We start from the raw sequence: 17,691 nt of genomic DNA, 5'->3' as shown, positions 1-17,691 counted from the left end.
CCTCGGCAATTTTCTTTGTTGTAGTTATAGGAGAGAGACTGTTTAAGATATATTTTGATTTCAGTAAAGCGCATATGAAGCTCGGGTATATTTAATCTCTATCCTCAAAAGTCGCTCCCAAGATGTTGCTGATATGCAATTTTGATAATTTAGATATATTTTTGTGTTCCAATTTAGCCTACTTCTGCCCCCCCTACCGAGCCTGAATTCTGAGATAATCGACCCCCAGCATCCCCTAAAACTTCAAATTGATAATTTAACTAGTTTTCTAGTTTTCATGATATCCGTTTTGATTAACTGGCATTACACAGTGTATTAAGATTCACCTTGATACTTAACTGTTAATGTATTATAAGCTCCACAGGGGTTTACAGTGCAAATATGTTTCGGTACTTACTCCCCTTTCCTTCCCCCGTCTTCAATTCAGTAGTTCATTTGGCCTTCCAACATTTCCTGAAAGTTTCAATTTAATCCCCATGGATACTACCAAGATATTGTAGATACACTAAGTTGATTTCCTAGCACCAAAAAATGTCTTTTGGTTTGCCGTATCTCTTGATAAACCATTAGCTGGAACGGAGACATAACATTTTTGCCACTCTTCAACTTCTAACATGAAATTTGAATTCCACTTACCCCTTTCCCCAAAGTATCTGAACGTTTTGGTGTATTTCAGACGTTACATTTTCAGTTATTTTCCTGAACAAAAACATTGAAGTCGTCTGATGTCTACCTACTCTCCCTAAACTACTTGAAACCTTCAGCTGTATACACCATACAGTTCCTGATCTATTGCAGATACGCTATAATGACAATCTGAAAGACGCATGGGGTCTTCAGATTTACCTCCAACCCCTGCTCAAGGCCAAAATTTGAGGTTCCCTTGACCTCGTAACAGCGATCAAATTGTACAATTATGTTTACCAAGTCGTTTCTCAGACAATGCGGCTACCCTATTTCAATAGCCTGGGTACATACGAATAGGGTCTTTTGATTTGTCTTTGCCCTCTCCCTTAAGTCTTATCTCAACATCTAATTGCTTCCCCCTCAACTTTACCAGAGGGTTTTAGCTTAATACACTAAGGCCCTCCCAACCAATCGCAAATATGCCACTTTGATGACCAGAGAACACATAGTGTCTTTTGATTTAGCTTGCTACATAATCGCACATAGATTATGTTCCATAGGAACTCGTAGTGCAAAACTGCTTTGGTGGATAAGCGACCAAAGTTCTTTATCAGTTTCCTACCCTCTCAACATCAGGGTCGTAACCTTTGATGGGTAAGACTAAACTTAGAGAAGCTTATATATTTGAAATCAGCCTAAAAAGTTTCTATTGTATCAAAATTCTGTGTTTTATAGTTTCGATTACTAGTGAGTCGGGTCGCTCCTTATTTATATTTCGTTACCACGTATGGTTTGATAATATATGACTTTTTTTCCTATCTTAGGTCTTAATGTGTCTCTTAAATTTTCTTTGAAAAACTGTGGTTTGGAAAAATTTTCATGAATGAAACTACGAAAAACAGAGCTAAGGCGGAGAGTGCCTACTACTAAACAAATTAAATCAGTCTTGTATATTACTTAAGACCTCATCCTCCAGCTTTACTGAACACGCGCGAAATAATTGTTTACTCGTATGTATAATTTCACGTAAAAAGTTGCAAAAATAATAGCTAACTTTTTCTGTGTGATTACTAACGCAGTCTTCCTTGATAAAATTGGTTTCTGAGAAAGAAGTAAACAACATTACGAGTCAGCAAAAAGGCGTCATAATAGTTAATTTTGTTAAACACTGACTCATAACCCCCCCCCCCATTGAAAGAGTGTTTTTTTTCAGCAATATAGCCTATTTGAAACGGGAAAACCTGAATTTGCAACTTAGAACTGGAAGCAAAAAAAAAAAAAAAAAAAAAAAAAAAACAAGCAGGTGAAATATGCAAGAATTTAGAAAAACTAAGATGAAGTTGTAAAAATTTTGAAACTCTAGACGGGGAATAGAGGACCCTGCTGCATAGCTTCACATGATATTTTGCTGCTGATTTGTTTTTTTTTTCATTCAAGTCCTTCAAACTCTATTTTTAATACCCTGAAAACATCTGCAAAAGAACAACTGCTACCTGAATCAGTAATTAGTAATAAATGATTTATTCCTGTCTTGTAAATTACTCTCATCCAAGAAAATCGTAGACGTGAAAAATTTTCATTAAACAGTTTGTCGTAACGAATCAAACAGTTCGTGGTAACGAACTTTAAGTAAGGAGTGACACGGCTCAATAATAACCGAAACTCTTAAAACAGAGTTTTTATACCAATAGATACATCAAAAGAATTGGATATTTGTACTGATTTCAAATATATAAGTTTCATTGAATTTAGTTTTACCCATCAAAAGTTACGAGTCTAAACAAATTTCCCTTATATTCGAAAAAAGAGGAAACAACCCTTTAAAAGTCATAGGATCTCAATGAGAATCAAACCATCTCATTTAGCGTATCAGAGAACCCTGCTGTAAATGTTTCAAGCTCTAATCTACAAAATTGTACAATTTGTATTTTTGAAGGAAAAAAGTATTTTTTTTAAGGTTTTAATTTTTTTCCCCCAAGGGTGATCGTATCGACCCAATGGTCCTAGAATATCATGAGAGCTTATTTGAAGGGATATTAAAAGTTCTAGTGCCCTTTTTAAGTGACCAAAAGACTGGAGGGAAACTAGGCTTCCACCTACGGTCATTTTTTCCCCAAGCTCACCCGATTAAAATTTTGAGACAGCCGTTTTGTTCAGCATAGTCGAAAAATCTACTAACTATGTCTTTGATTATGTCACAGTCCCTGGAGGAAGGGCTGCAAGTTATGAACTTTGCCCATTGTTTTTATACAGTATTAGTTATTGTAAAGTATACAGACGTTTTCAGGGGGATTTTTTTGAAGTGGAACCCGGGGGAGGATTTTTCCATGAAGGAAGTTTTCATGGGGGAAGGAATTTTCTATGAAGAGGGTGCCGGGTTTCCCAGCATTATTCAAGAGACAATCAGAAAGTAACTAACAAAACGAGATTTTTTCGACTGAAAGTAAGGAGCTACCTTAAAACTAAAAATGAACAAAAATTATTACGCATAAGAAAAATCCCCCATATATGTAATAAGTTTCTGTTCGTTTTAAGTTTTAATGTTGTTTTTTACTTTCAGTTGAAAAAACTTGTGTTGTTTAGTTAATTGTAAGTAAGGAATGACTCGTGTTGTTAGCAAACTAATCTCTAAAATAAAGAAGCTTTGACAACAATATATACATCAACAGAATTGTTTTTGTTCATAATATCAAATATATAAAATCTCATACGTTTTGGCAGGACCACCAAGAGTTACAAGCCTGGGAAAATTTGCCTGATTTCTCAAAACGGGGAAAACGCCTCAAAAGGGCAAATGATCTTTCCGAAAGCTATATGCCACCTATCAAATTCACCATATCAGATGACCTTTCTTTCGTTGTTTCAAGTCTCTGTTTACAAAACTGGGAAATTTTCAATTTCTTAACATAGAAGGTTGACCAAAGATAAGAGTACGTTTTTTTTCTCAGGGTTTGTCGTATACAGTCAATGGTCCTAAAATTCCAAGAGAAGGCTCCCAAGAAGGGATATTGAAAGCACTATGACCCTTTTTAAGCAGTAAAAAAGATCAAACCGGATCAAGCGGCGTTTACTACTATTTGTGGGGTGAAAGATTAATTTATCAACCGATTAATCCAAGAATAATACCAGAATTTTCGTTCCATTGGTTTTTGCCTTTATCGGGGTCAAATTAATCATTGAAATTTGGTGGGATTTTGTTGCTGCGTTTCCTCTAACTCTGCCCCCCTCCCTGTGCTTCCCCGTCCAACATCCTTGTTCATAAGTTCGAGGTAGCTCAAGATGTTTCCTGGCAAAGGCAGATATCGTGCAGTTGAACCTGCAATCGTATATACTGAAAATTTTTGCACCACTCAAGTTAAAATAAGATGCAAAATACCAACGTTATTACTTAAAAAAACGTCAAGAAAGAGGAGAGTTAGAGGAGCTACGTTCTCACTCTAACCAGGACTGCAAACCTTTTTGTCCCCCCCCCTTCTGCCTTGAAAAATAACTTTTTTTGGCATTTAAAGAAAACATTGTTCTTCTCTAGATTTTGAAAAAAAAATCTACAAATAACTGACAAATAACAGAAATAAATTCTTGCTCTCTAGCACTCTTATGGTTTATTATATTGTAAGAACAGCAGTAGTAATAGTAGTAGCTCTAAAAATTTCAATTTAATACCCCCAGTCGTTCTCAACATATTGGTGAGGTATCTTATCGGTAACCATACACGCAGTACTTTTAGATTTAGTTCTAAGCAAGATTTAATTTTAAAGCGTGCTGGGCAAGTGGCATAAGTATGGAGGGCTGATATATCAAATATTCCTAGAAACATAGTTACTGGACCATTCAAATATGCTTAAAAAATGGCTGTTTCAAAATTATGATTGGATGTGTTTTGGAAATGAATGGGCTTAGGAGGAGGGTTGCTTATCCTTAAATTACTTTTGACTCTTACAAAGGGCATTACAAGTTTTAATTTCTTGTCAAAGTAGCTTGTTTAAAACTTTCAATAATGTTGCTAGCTATTATAGTGGCACTGCCTTTCTTATATGCCCTATTGAATGCCTGCATGTATATATAGTTTTTCCGTTGAAACTTTCAATAAACATTCTCCAAAAGTTTCACCTTAATACCTGTAGCAATATTAGTTACAGCAACTGTACTGATAGTACTAATAGTATGCGCATGGTGCATTCTGGCTAGTTCACAATCCGTGACAACTTACCCTTAAAGGTATAACTTAATAATGTAAGCGGTTCTTGAAATATTACTGTGTCTCCTTTTTGAAAATCTACATACTCAAGAGTTCGTTCTCATTAAACAGTTCGTGATAACGAACTGTAGTAAGGAGTGATCCAGCTCAATAGTAAACGAAACTCTAAAAATCGGAATATTGATGCTAAAAGATACATCAAAAGAATCGAATTTTCATGCTGATTTTATATATATAAGTTTCATCAAATTTAGTCTCTGTCATCAAAAGTACGAGCCTGAGAAAATTTACCTTATTTTTGAAAATAGGGGGAAACAATTCCTAAAAGTCATAGAATCTTAACAAAACTCACACCATAGCATTCAGCGTACCAGATAACCCTATAGCAAAAATTTCAAGCTCCTATCTACAAAAATGTGTAATTTCGTGTTTTTTACCAGAAGACGGATCAGGGGTGCGTGTTTATTTCTTTTTTTTTTTTTCTTTTTCCCAGGGGTCATCGTATCGACCAAGTGCTCCTAGAATGTCGTAAGAGGGCTCATTCTGATGGAAATGAAAAGTTCTAGTGCCTTTTTTAAGTGACTATAAAAATTAGAGGGCACCTAGACCCCCTCCCACGCTCATTTTTCCCCCAAATTCAATGGATCAAAATTTTGAGATAGCCATTTTGTTCCGCATAGTCAATTTGCATAGGATGCTTTTTATGTCATGGGGGAAGAGAAACCCAATGAAAAGGGTGCAGGATTTTCTAGCATTACTAAAAAAAAAAAAACAATGAAAAACTAAACATGAAAAAGTTTTTTCAATTGAAAGTAAGGAGTAGCATTGAAACTTAAAACGAACAGAGATAATTAAGCATATTAGGGGTTCTAAAAATACTTTAACATAAAGAGCAATGTATTTTGGAGGAAATAAATACATCGCTCTTTATGCTAAAGTATTTTTAGTAATTTCAACTACTTAATCTACGGCTTTTCTGATTCAGGGGTCATTCTTAAAGAATTGGGAAAAAACTTAAGATTTAGTATAAAGAGCGAGGTATTAACGAGGGGACACACCCCCTCATATACATAATAAAAATATAAGAATATAAAAGTTTGTTACGTAAGTTAATTCTTAAGTTACGTATATTTTTTACTAATAAAAACGTTCGTTAAAAATTAAAAGTTCTAGTTACCTTTTTAAGTAACCGAAAAATTGGAGGGCAACTACGCCTCCTTCACCACCCCTTATTTCTCAAAATCGTCTGATCAAAATTAAGAGAAAGCCATTTAGCCAAAAAAAAAAATAATATGCAAATTTCATTTTAATAATTTATGTGCGGAGAGCCAAAATCAAACATGCATTAATTCAAAAACGTGCAGAAATTAAATTAAAAAATACTAGTTTTTTTAACTGAAAGTAAGGAGCGACATTAAAACTTAAAACGAACAGGAATTACTCCGTATATGAAATGGGTTTTCCCCTCCGCAATTCCTCGCTCTTTACGCTAAAGTTTGACTCTTTGCCACAATTCTAATTTTTAAAACAATTATAAACTTTAGCTTAAAGAGCGAGGGATTGCGGAGGGGAAAACCCATTTCATATACGGAGTAACTTCTGTTCGTTTTAAGTTTTAATGTCGCTCCTTACTTTCAGTTAAAAAAACTAGTTTTTTTATTTAATTTAATTCAACATCCGCCTATATATTCCTTCAAAGCTTCACATTAATACCCTTAGCTTGCGTAGTAGCAACAACTGTAGTAGCAGCAGTAGCATTCATAGCAGTATGCACATAGCAGCTTCGTTCCTCCAACATCCCCTTCAATACACATTGAAAATTTTATTTTCATTTTCCCAAATTTTTCGCCTTAATAAGCTTAGCTTAAGTAGCAGTAGTAGCAGTACAAGCACTAATAGTTTAATAAGCTTAGCTTAAGTAGCTCAATAAGCTTAGCTTAAGCACCTGTAGTAGCAGTGCAAGCAGTAATAGTACAAGCAGTGGTAGTTGCAGTAGAATTAATAGAGGTAGCTTTAACTGTGATGGTGGTAGTAGCAGTAGCAGTAGTAATAACGGTAGCAGTAGCCGTAGCGGTACTACTAGTAAGTCTAGAACCAATTGCAATAGGATACAACTATTGTCTTTGGGTTAGTTCAACATCCCCCGCGACAAGCCCTGTAAGTTTTAGCTTCACACACCAAACTGTTCCTAAGACATTGCTGATACGCCCTTTTGACAATCTGATACAAATGGAGTGCTGTGATTTAGATCACCTTCACCCCTTGAAATTCCCTGAAAATTTCAACTTCATATTTTCAGGCATAGTTGCAATAGTAGTCACAGTAGTAGTATTAGTAATAATAGTAGTATTATTCATAATAATAGTGCTAGTAGCGGTAGTATTAAGGTCTTAGTAATATGTCCTCAATAGTTTTTAACGGACACTACCCAACCATTCCGAGCGGCTATGCACTCTGAGCGGCAAGTATCCCCCTTGTCGTTTATACAAGCGGCCAGTATCCCCGGATGACTACAGAGACAGGTGTTTGTTACATTATAAGGGGCTGCTTCTTCGGGTTGTCTTATTATGTAATAGGACTTATTAGAGTCCGCTACTTAAGCGGGGAAGCCCTAATTATAAAAAAATGATCGTGGTAAAATATTTATATGTGAAAATGATACAATCTTACGTAAATTGTTTTGTTTCCGGTGGTCCTTTATAATCCGGCAAAAACTAGTTTTGAAGGTCAACGATTCGTGAGTTGTTTGATTTCCTCCCTACTGAAAAAGAGTTCAGTGTGTCAACATCGAGGATAATATTCTTTATAAATGAATGCTTTTACTCTATAGCATATTAAAAGCACTAGCAGTGGCAAAATAAAACCTAGAATGCCTAAAGTAGCAGTAGAAGTTACAAGGGGCTGTCGGCTAACCATAGAATGGGACGAGATGCTTGCCCGATATGTAGTATCATTTGTCAAATTCAAGTCGGAAGAACAGTTATACTTTGGAGCAAAAGTGGATACAATTCATATAGAAAGATTACAATACAGATTAAGCGCAATAGAGCAATATATTGAAGACAATAATCTGAATCTATCCATAAAAAGGAGTAAGTTTGTTACAAGCGAGAAAGAATCCTTGTTAGTCTATAATCGGTAGTGAAAGTGTCAAGATTTAAAATGGTTGGATTTGAGAAACAGAAAATCAAACAGAATCTAGTGACTTTGAAAAAAATTTTGATTCTAAATAATAATTTTCTAGAGTTATATTAAAGATTTACTTTTGAGCACTACCTGGAAATTCGTTTGAGAATGCTATTTGGCATTGCAACAACAAATAAGTCGAATAAGTTTTTTGACGTTACTCGATTACTCCTCCTCCTAGAAGACATTCATTTTACTGATCGCGAGTCAGTTTCTTTTTAGCAGTGAGACAATCAACAATGAAAAAATGTTTACACATGTCCATTATGTTTGTAAACATTGATCAGTTGGTCATCCTGTGAGAACTGTATAGCTATTGATGACTATAATGAAAATTGTAGATTATACAATTCATGTAAATTGCACAAAAGATACGCAGTGCAAATTAAAAACTATAATTCCTGCCTTGAAGATATTTCTGACTTTCAAAATAGATGTTTCCTATGCTATTATTGTCAATATGATAAATCTGATCAGTGGCAAAATACTTACCCTGGTATGATTGCAAACACCCTAAGCATGATTTCAGGTTATTCTTAAGATCGGTATTGTCGTGGTTTTAAATTGTTTTGGTAGGAAAAAACCAGGTCTACGATTCAATTGCTGGAATAATAAGAGATTCTGGTTTTTACAAAATCACTCTGAAGATACCGGCTAATATGATTATAAATCTACAGATTTTTATTTGGCTGTTACAGAAAGTGATTCTTCATATCAGAATGCTGTGGTCAACATTGCTTCAAATAAGCAAATGGAAACACATAAAATCGATAATATGAATCAAAATAGTATTATTGACTTTACGAACAGATATAATAAAAATAAAGTTACATTATATGGTAGAAAATGTGACCGTGACTTTGCATGCTAGGATGAATACAAGTTGAGTCATGATAATCTGCTGCCACTTATCGTTCCTGATGATTACCTATACGTGGATGAAGAAATCAAAGAACACGGAGTTTTGTATATATTTAATGATAAACAAATTCAAAAACATTTTTTAAATATTTCACTCTTAGGGCACTGAAATTTATATTGTATAGGTAAGAAAGAGTATTTTCAACGAGAAATTTCTTCAATCGAGGATTGTCACCATAAATGCTAAGACGAATTCAATGTAAGTCCTCTTTTGGTATCATATTCCCCATTTACATTTATTCAAGTGAATTTATGATCCGTGGTGATATTTCCATTGTCGGAATATCTTCAAATCTGATTTCAAAGTCATCATGCAAGGAAATGAAATGTTGAAAATATGTTTGAATATCCCCATTAAGGCATTCTACCTGTGATAAGTCTTAAAACCGGGAAAATTAGTGCTCACTTGTGCTTTCCTTCATAAATTTCTATTCTCCGAGAAAAGCTGAACTTGTTCCCTTTGTTTTTTTTGTTTTTTTTTTTACTTTAGGCTCTCCGTTTGTAATTGTAAGTAAATTTTAATAGATTTTTGTAACAAATCTGTCGAATAAGTGATATATTTTTCAAATTGATCAGGTTTTCTTTTTTATACCTGGATCTTTACTTTCTAGAAACTCTAAAACTGATTCAAAAATTGATTAAAAACATGCACCATTCGACCACCACCGTTCTTCAGTATGTAAGAGCAATGGTTGGAAGCCTTCATCATTTTCATCAGACACTTTTGCAAATAAATGCGCACTCAATAAATAGCTTCGTATTTTCTTGATTACGATCATCACAAATTGAAGCTGCTATTGCAATCTGTCACCCCAAATTTTTCTCCAGTTGGTGTTGTTGGTGGTTGCCACGGTGAATTACCGTATTGACGAGTAACAGTTGCTAAGCTTCTTAAAAAATTTCCACGTACATAGCTGAACTCAAGCCAATATTATAGTTCTTCACTATCTAAGCCAGATTAGTTTTTGTGAACCACCATTTACAAATTGTGAACCACTATTTATTGATGCAACTAAAAAAGCTATTTTTAAATAAAGCTATAGACGGTGGTATGTGTTTGGGATACGAGCTTTTTAAAACCAAACCTTTCAAGAAATTACTTACTAGATGTCACCATTGTCAATCGCTCAACCAAATTGCTGGTGAATGCCCACTTCCATCGACTAATCAAAAGTGTTCACGGTGCGGCGCTGGACATGGTAAAATACGTGATAATCCTTGCGCTGAAAGCCCAGATTGCGCCAACTGCGAGGAGAATCATAGTTTCTATAATTTCAGATGCCCAGTGTTAAAAAAAAATCTGAACAAGGATAAGAAATGATTGCTAATGCCAATAGTTTTCGCTTTCTTTTACTTAATTCTTCTTAATTTAATTAAAATCTTCATATTGAGGAGCTTCTTTATTATAATATAGTTTTATCATATTAAAACCCACCAGACATTTGTACGTGAAGCTAAATACACGCGGTCGACCCTCTGGGAGCCTTACAACTTGAGCTCACCTCGCTCAGAAGCCAGAGTTTATTTCTTCTGATAACAATTTACTGGCAATAAAGTGTAATAATATGGTACTCATCAATGTCTATATGACATGCAATCGTAAGAATATTTCTTCCCTATCTTCCTTGTTGGGTTCTTGACAGTGACTCTGGATATTTCTGCTAAAGGTGACTAATCAGGGATTAAATGGATTGTGGCTGGTGATATTAATACCAATTTTCTGTCCCAATCTGAAAGAAGTGATCTGTTTTTTGATGCTTTGCCTAGTGGGTATCAGTTAATCAATAAAGACAATGTACCTACATTCGTAACCGTAATGGTACTAGATAGTTTGACAAGCCAAATTGGAAACAAATAAATTCTAAAGTTTATTTGTATGTTCTTTGCTCGTTGTTGTCAAGCCTGAAAGTGCCGTTTCACCTTTTACAAACCTCAGTAAGGTCACCGAGAGCTAGGATTGACTTAAATTGTTACTATTTCCAGCTCGTGTATTGTCAGAAATCAGCTACTTCAGCTTCAATTTATGTTGAACATTTTAGATTTGGCATCAGAAATGTGTTGTTTGATGTGTGCCCAGAAGTGAAAAAATCTAAAAATTGGGCGAAGTGTTTGTTTCGCCTTTGGATTGCTTGTTATCGGCCCAAGTCTGAAGAAGTGTTTTAAATTAATGAAAATTAGGAACGTCACTTTAGATCATCTTTGTGTCAAGCCTGCCTGAATGCTCTGAATGACCTCTCGGATCGGAAGTCTTTGGCCAATTTAATTAATAGCAGCAAGTGTGTGCCTGTTACCGTTTCGATTAACAAATCAGTGATATTGTTGCTTATTTTACTCATGTTTTTTTCCTACATTTAATCGTTCTACCCAGACCATTTTTCTTCTTCCTTATAGCAGAATACTATTCCTCAAGCTCTTCAGCAAGCCCACATATTGTCAGTATCTGGTGGTGACATCGATCGGGCTTTAAAGAGGGTTAGGAAATCAAGTGCTCCCGATATGGATGGTCAATGTTGCAATCACTTCGCCATTAAGTGTTCGTTATTGTTAACACACATTCACCTCGTATTCTTGATATATTTAGCCCAGCGTTTTGTTCCAGATTGTTTTCTTTCGGGAATCGTAACATCAGTTTTTGAAAAAGGAAAAAATAAAAAGATCAGTGTTCCAGTAGTCGACCAATTAAAGTGTCCTGCTTCATGGGCAGAATGTTCCAGTATGGCCAAAAGTGATGAAATTTTGACCAAAAGTGATTTTTCTGATTACCAAGTTGGGTTCAGAGCTGGTTTTGGTTGTTTTCAAGCCTATGATATAAATGGTCAGTTGCTAGTCTCGGCAAAAATGCAAAAAAGGACACTTTATTTTTGCTCGGTTGATATTTCGGGCGCTTATGACAACGTTGTACATTCGCAAGCGCTTCACTGCTTAGTTAGTGCAGGATTCAATATTCCCTCGTAAAACTTATTTGATATTGGTATTTCAATTTGCTGGTTTGGTAAAAATCAATGTCCGATATATCTGAGCCTATCTCAGTAAAGAAGAGAGTCTGGCAAGGGGGTGTGCTGTCTCCATATATTTCTAAAAATGTGGTTGCAGACTGTTTGAGAATGCTGTCTCTTATTGTGTTTTTAGAAAATGCTTTTGTTAGTCACATTGCCAAGGCTGATAACGTACTGCTAGTCAGTCATACCAGGTCAGGCCTCACTAATCTTTTGATCAATGCTTTGAGTATGATTGGATTCTCTGTAAATTTTTCAAAAGGCGAGTTTTTGCGTTTTGATGTTTCTAACCCTACTCCTCCATTACATGTGAGTACAAGGTTACTCATGTGTCTCTCAAAGTTGAAATGGCTTGGGATTTACTTTTTCTAATACACTTTCGGCAACATGCTAGTCTCTGGTTGCTAGTGCTGTGTAGTGTATTTGCATCTCCTATGGTAAAATCTCGCCTAATAGAGGAAGGTACAGCCGCCGAGGCTTATGTAAACTTTACCATAGTAATTTTTCTCTTACAATTCATTTTCTTTCCGGTTTTCAGCCTCTATTGCGGAATAAAGACCGTATTCAGCTAAGGAGAGCCTATTTTCAATATTGTAAATTCTCCCTATATTTACTAAGATGGTACAGAAATCACAAGATTGTTTTTCATTCTGGCCTTATTGACCCTCTAGTGCTGCTTGGTAACATCGCTAAGGATCTGAGGACCAATACTGCAAAGAAGATATGTACCAGTGATCCTCTCACTTTTTTTCCAGATCAGTGATGAAGTGGATATCGTTATGTTATTCGTGTTGTGTTTTCCTTCTTAATTTCTTGTGGATTATATTAATTTTGTTCGTTTTCTTACTCCGTATTTATTTTTATATCATTTTGGGTTACAATAAACTTACTTACTTACTTTTGTATCACAACAACGTTACACCCTCTTCAAGTCTCCCGTGGACCCTCGGGGGGTATACCTGGACAACATTGGGTATCACTGGGTTAGAGTTTCAGTTTTTGTTAGCAAGGGTCGCTCTTTAATTGCCATTCAAAATAATAAACGGTTTGCTATTAATATGATTGATATCAAATTAACACTCCGGTATGAACACGATAAAGCCTGACACGGTTTGATATATATGAATACGATAAAGGCTTGACATTTCTGTTTATTTTGATAAGGCTTAAAAGAGCCTTTTATTTTATAATATTGCGAACTGATAGGACTTCTCAGTCAGTCTTAATAAATATTTAGTAAGCATTCTGTCAGAATTGTAAGTTAAAAACATATAGAATTTAGTCTAAAGCAATATACACAATATTCCAAGTCTTCTTTACTATATATTTAACACTTGGTCCGACACACCTTTAAGTTTTAAAATATATTATAATGAAGTTTACTTTACCGCAACGGTGCCAGTTGACGGGGCATACGGAATAATTGCCCCATAGACTGCGACAAATACCTTCCAATTATTATCTTGTTGTAAAAATTGACAAGAAATAAAATCGCTCTTCTTAATTTTAAAAATTACTTATTTTTGCATCTTCATAAGGAACAAAATTCTTGCCCTACATATTTCTGAGAACTGGTGCAACTCTTCTAGCAATTACAGCTAAGCTAATGACTCGGAATAATTAACTGAAAATAGCTGCCTGTTTCCAAGTCGCTTGCTACTTTCATTCAAAATAAAATTTAATGTATTTAATTTGGCAGTTTCCCGCATAATATCTAGGCATACTACCAGCCCTTTTATTGCGCTACAATTTCACTCTGACAAAAATCCTCCGGTGACTATGTTAACCTCTGTAAATACTCCACTGCTGGTGGTCATTTTTAGAGGAGAGGGGTAGGGCGGATGGAATACCAAAAATTCGCTTATTAAGTTCTTATCATATATTTTTATCTTTTTAATGAGTGTTTTGTGTCGGGATACATATCAATTTTAAGAAGTTCACTACCCCCTCCTTCTACCTCTGTGTAGATAAGCAAATTAAATTACCCTGGATTTAATACCAACATTTTTGCACAATAAGATAGTATCTGCTACCCCTTCAGGATCCATATTCCAGATTTAGTCCATTTCATCTACCTATCTATCTACCTTGAGTTCTCAAAGCTTCGAGAAAGTCATTTATTTTGCTAAATTTTCATCTAAGACATTTAAATCATCAATATAATCTAAGTCTAGGGCAATTTCAATTTCCCGTACTATCTTATACTCTCCCACAGCCTTTGTCACGTCCCTTAAGGCAAAGTTCGTCAAAATAATCCATACGAGTGGTGATGAAACGCAATTCTGCTTAACTCCTGGTTCAATACGAAGTCTGCTTCTAACCTTATTTCTTACTTTAACGACAGCAATGATATTCTTGTTTATTGTACTAATCACTTTAATCATTAAAGTGATTATTTGCAATGTACAAGAACTAATGTTTCATATGCTTATCTGGTATACCAAACAAGGATATGACCTTTGCCAAAGCTATTCTATTGGCTGAATTAAACGTTGTCATAATCTACAAAACTGAGAGCTAAAGGGATCTGATGATTAGGAAACTTCTTAACTATTAATTTAAGGGTGAAAATTTGGTCAGCCCATCTTCAACCAATTCTAAATTCAAACCATTGTTCTCTTATAGCTTTATCTACGGCATCACTAAGTCTAAAAAGTATCCTCAAACTAAGTAATTTGCTGCCTACAAAAACCAAGCTAATACCTCTATAATTACTATACCTGCTCTTATTATCTTTTTTGAAAAGTGTTTTAACTAAAGTTTGATTATGGACACGCATTTGAAAATCAAAAGTCCATAGTTACAGATTGTTCAAACAAGGACTATTTCAATGAAGATTTAAGATTTAGTGCTATTTTTCTTGACCATTTTGGCCTGTAGAAAAGCGATTTATGCCCAATATAACAAAAATAATATCAATAAAAATTCTGAAAACTATTAAAAGGGTATTTAGATACTCTCCCATTGTCAGATAAATAGAGTCCGTAAGAACTAAGAGTCTAAGATAAAGGAGGATGTAAAGAGGGGAGATTTGAATATATTGGGATAGAGGAGGAGCGTGCCTAGATAGTAGCAGCAGTCTCACTATTGCTTCTCTTCTAAACGCAGATTTCGTTTGCGATTCGATGTAATCATTGCCGTCGCTTGTCTTTTAACAATAGATTTCGTGGTTTATCATTTTCATTTGTGACTTATTTTAATGTTTTTTTTCGCATATCTAATAGCAACCGAACTCACTCTGCTTCATTTTCGTTCCTAATTTTCTAAGGCCTTTCTTCATACCTTTTGCTTTAGCTGTTTTTATTCATTCATCCTCTTGAATATTTTTTTATGATCTCTTAGATAAAAAAAGTGTTTCTTTCTGTAGATTTCATTGTTGATCTTTTTTTGAATTTTTGTTATGCTCGCCGTCGCACGTGTCCTAACAACAGATCTCATTGCTCACGTACTGGCTCACGGTTGGCTCTATAACTTAGGCTCCGTTTGTATGGGTAGTCTTTGAGTTCAGATAGCTCTCAGATTCGACGCAGTAATTACTATGAGCTTGGCCAATAGGCTGGATGGGCGGTTTTTGTATAGCCCTAGCCTGGTTGTCTGTTCGGATGCTTTTTGCTGAGTTTTTCTTTGTTGAGTAGACCATATAGAGTTGAGGAGGCTGAATTTTTGTATATTGAGTTTCTCTAAAGATCTTTTTTTTGCTTTAGTCAACCCGTAATGATTTTAATTAATGTTTTGATTTGGTATCATATGAAGTAGCTTTTCTTCGGTGAAAAATACATTAATTGCAAAAATGGTAAAATATAACTACAGCAAACTGGTTAGTTTCCTTTTAAATGAAAAATTTTGAAGCGTACACTTTCCTCTGGTAAGTCGGTGTGATAAGCTAACTATATTCTAGAAACATGAAAAAAGTTTACAAAACAAATATTTTTCAATTATACTGTGCAAAAAATAATACTACTAAACTCTTGCAACATACAGTACAAGTATTCATTTTCTGTTAAAGTATAGGCCTATAGTATCTTCTTTTGGCTAACCTCGGGCATTTTGCCTCATGTATAAACTTTATTATGCCTGGAAAAATTACATATGAAAAAAAACTCTTTATTGCAAATTTCTGCGGCTTTTATTTTTACGAGTTATCATACGGGTGGATAAACATGAATCAAGAGAAATAGTTTTTCTGTATAGTTCAAATCATAGGGGTTTCCACCTCAAAGAAGCTTCATACGCCTGGAAGCGTTAGAGCTGATACGAAACAGTTTATCGTATATTTTGTATTTATAAGGTTTTTACTGAATGTATTTTTTGAAGTTTAATCAAATTGGATTTAGTTAAAAAGTTTTTGTCACATGTTTTGCACTAGAACTGTTCTTCTCCTTTATATATACTCTGGTGTTTACTTTAATCAAAACCGGTATAGGGCTTTTGTCACATATGGTACATTTTTGGTGTTATCCACTCTATGGATAATCATGTGTCTGAATAAATGAGAACTGCGAAAAATACTTTTCTGCATAATACCCAACTATAAAGCTTTTCTCGTTTAAGGCATATCGTAAGTGCGAGTAAATTAGAACAGGGGCGAAACCTTGTGTAACTTGGATTTATAAGGCTAATTTCCAGTATACACTCGTATATGACTGGGTAAATACGAACTGCGAAATAAACTTTATTTCATTTCCTACATTTATAAGACTTTTCGCTTAAGAAGATTAATATGGTTTGATAAAGAGGAAGAAAATGCTTGAAGTGCACTACTTGCATTTGTTAGGTATTTTTCCTATATGATTTTTACATAGTTAGGTAAATAAAAACCTTGATAAATCAATAGTCACATTTTGTTTTAACCTTTTTCGGAATATATTTTCTTAAGAATAAAAGAAAACAAAACTTTTGCTTTTTTAGAATCTCCTACCCACTTGAAAATGAACAAATATGCAGTCATCATAATTCTTATTTTACTGGATGTCATGTCAGGTAAGAAAACAAAACCTTGCTCATAGTGTTTCGTAATTTGCATCTCATTTCCAGTTCAGTACATTCAGCTTAAGCAAAATTTTTACAGTGTTTAATGTTCAGATCAAATAAAACTCGCATGAATAAATATTAGGGCTTCTTTTATTCAGATTTTCATACAAATTAAAACCAAAAGCATTAATACATAATCTCTAATTCTTTTTTTATTGAAACTACAAATAAATTAAAGGAGGGAAGCTAATGAAAAGAACATTTGCAAATTTTCTGTAATAATGAAACTCCAAAATCAAGAATAAAGAAAATGGTGTTAGAAGCTAAGTGACAGCGAGAGTCAAAACGTGTCACAATTCAAACTGATAGCGATGAGAATATAAACAATGATTCTTTATTACCACCTAAACTATCAACAACCAGGATTATAAAATGGGGTAAGACCCCATAAAATAAAATTTATAAGTCTTATCTAAATATATATAAATAAGTTGTTTGTTTGTGTGTCTGTTGAATGACGTCATGTTTGTGTGTCGACTGACGTTATGTTTTTCGACTGAGGTCATTATAAGGATTGACCTGTATGTCGTCATGAAGCTGTTTGTCGACCGACGTCATGTTTGTCGACTGAAGAAATTACAGACCGGGACACCGGGACACAAATGACGACCGGAACACAGGGAATATAAATGACGACCGGGACACATTGACACAACTACAACGGGGACGCCGGGAGGCACAGGGGTGATATACAAATGACAAGGACACAGGGAATGTTCGAATAAGTATATA

The 17,691-nt window shown here is 34.7% G+C and overlaps 1 long non-coding RNA gene across 1 annotated transcript in view; it reads left to right on the top strand.

The window, feature by feature from the left end:
- Positions 1-12,616, top strand: part of LOC136025326 (uncharacterized) — a 101,772-nt gene extending 89,156 nt beyond the window's left edge. Inside the window, exon 5 of the long non-coding RNA XR_010617059.1 lies at positions 12,600-12,616. This is a non-coding gene — a long non-coding RNA (uncharacterized LOC136025326). The remainder of the gene's footprint in view (positions 1-12,599) is intronic.
- Positions 12,617-17,691: the final 5,075 nt, after the last annotated feature.

Source organism: Artemia franciscana, chromosome 3 (assembly GCF_032884065.1).
Source record: "Artemia franciscana chromosome 3, ASM3288406v1, whole genome shotgun sequence".
Classification (NCBI taxonomy): domain Eukaryota; kingdom Metazoa; phylum Arthropoda; class Branchiopoda; order Anostraca; family Artemiidae; genus Artemia; species Artemia franciscana.
The sequence above is the reverse complement of the archived record's forward strand: the minus strand, read 5'-3'. Positions and strand labels throughout refer to the sequence as shown.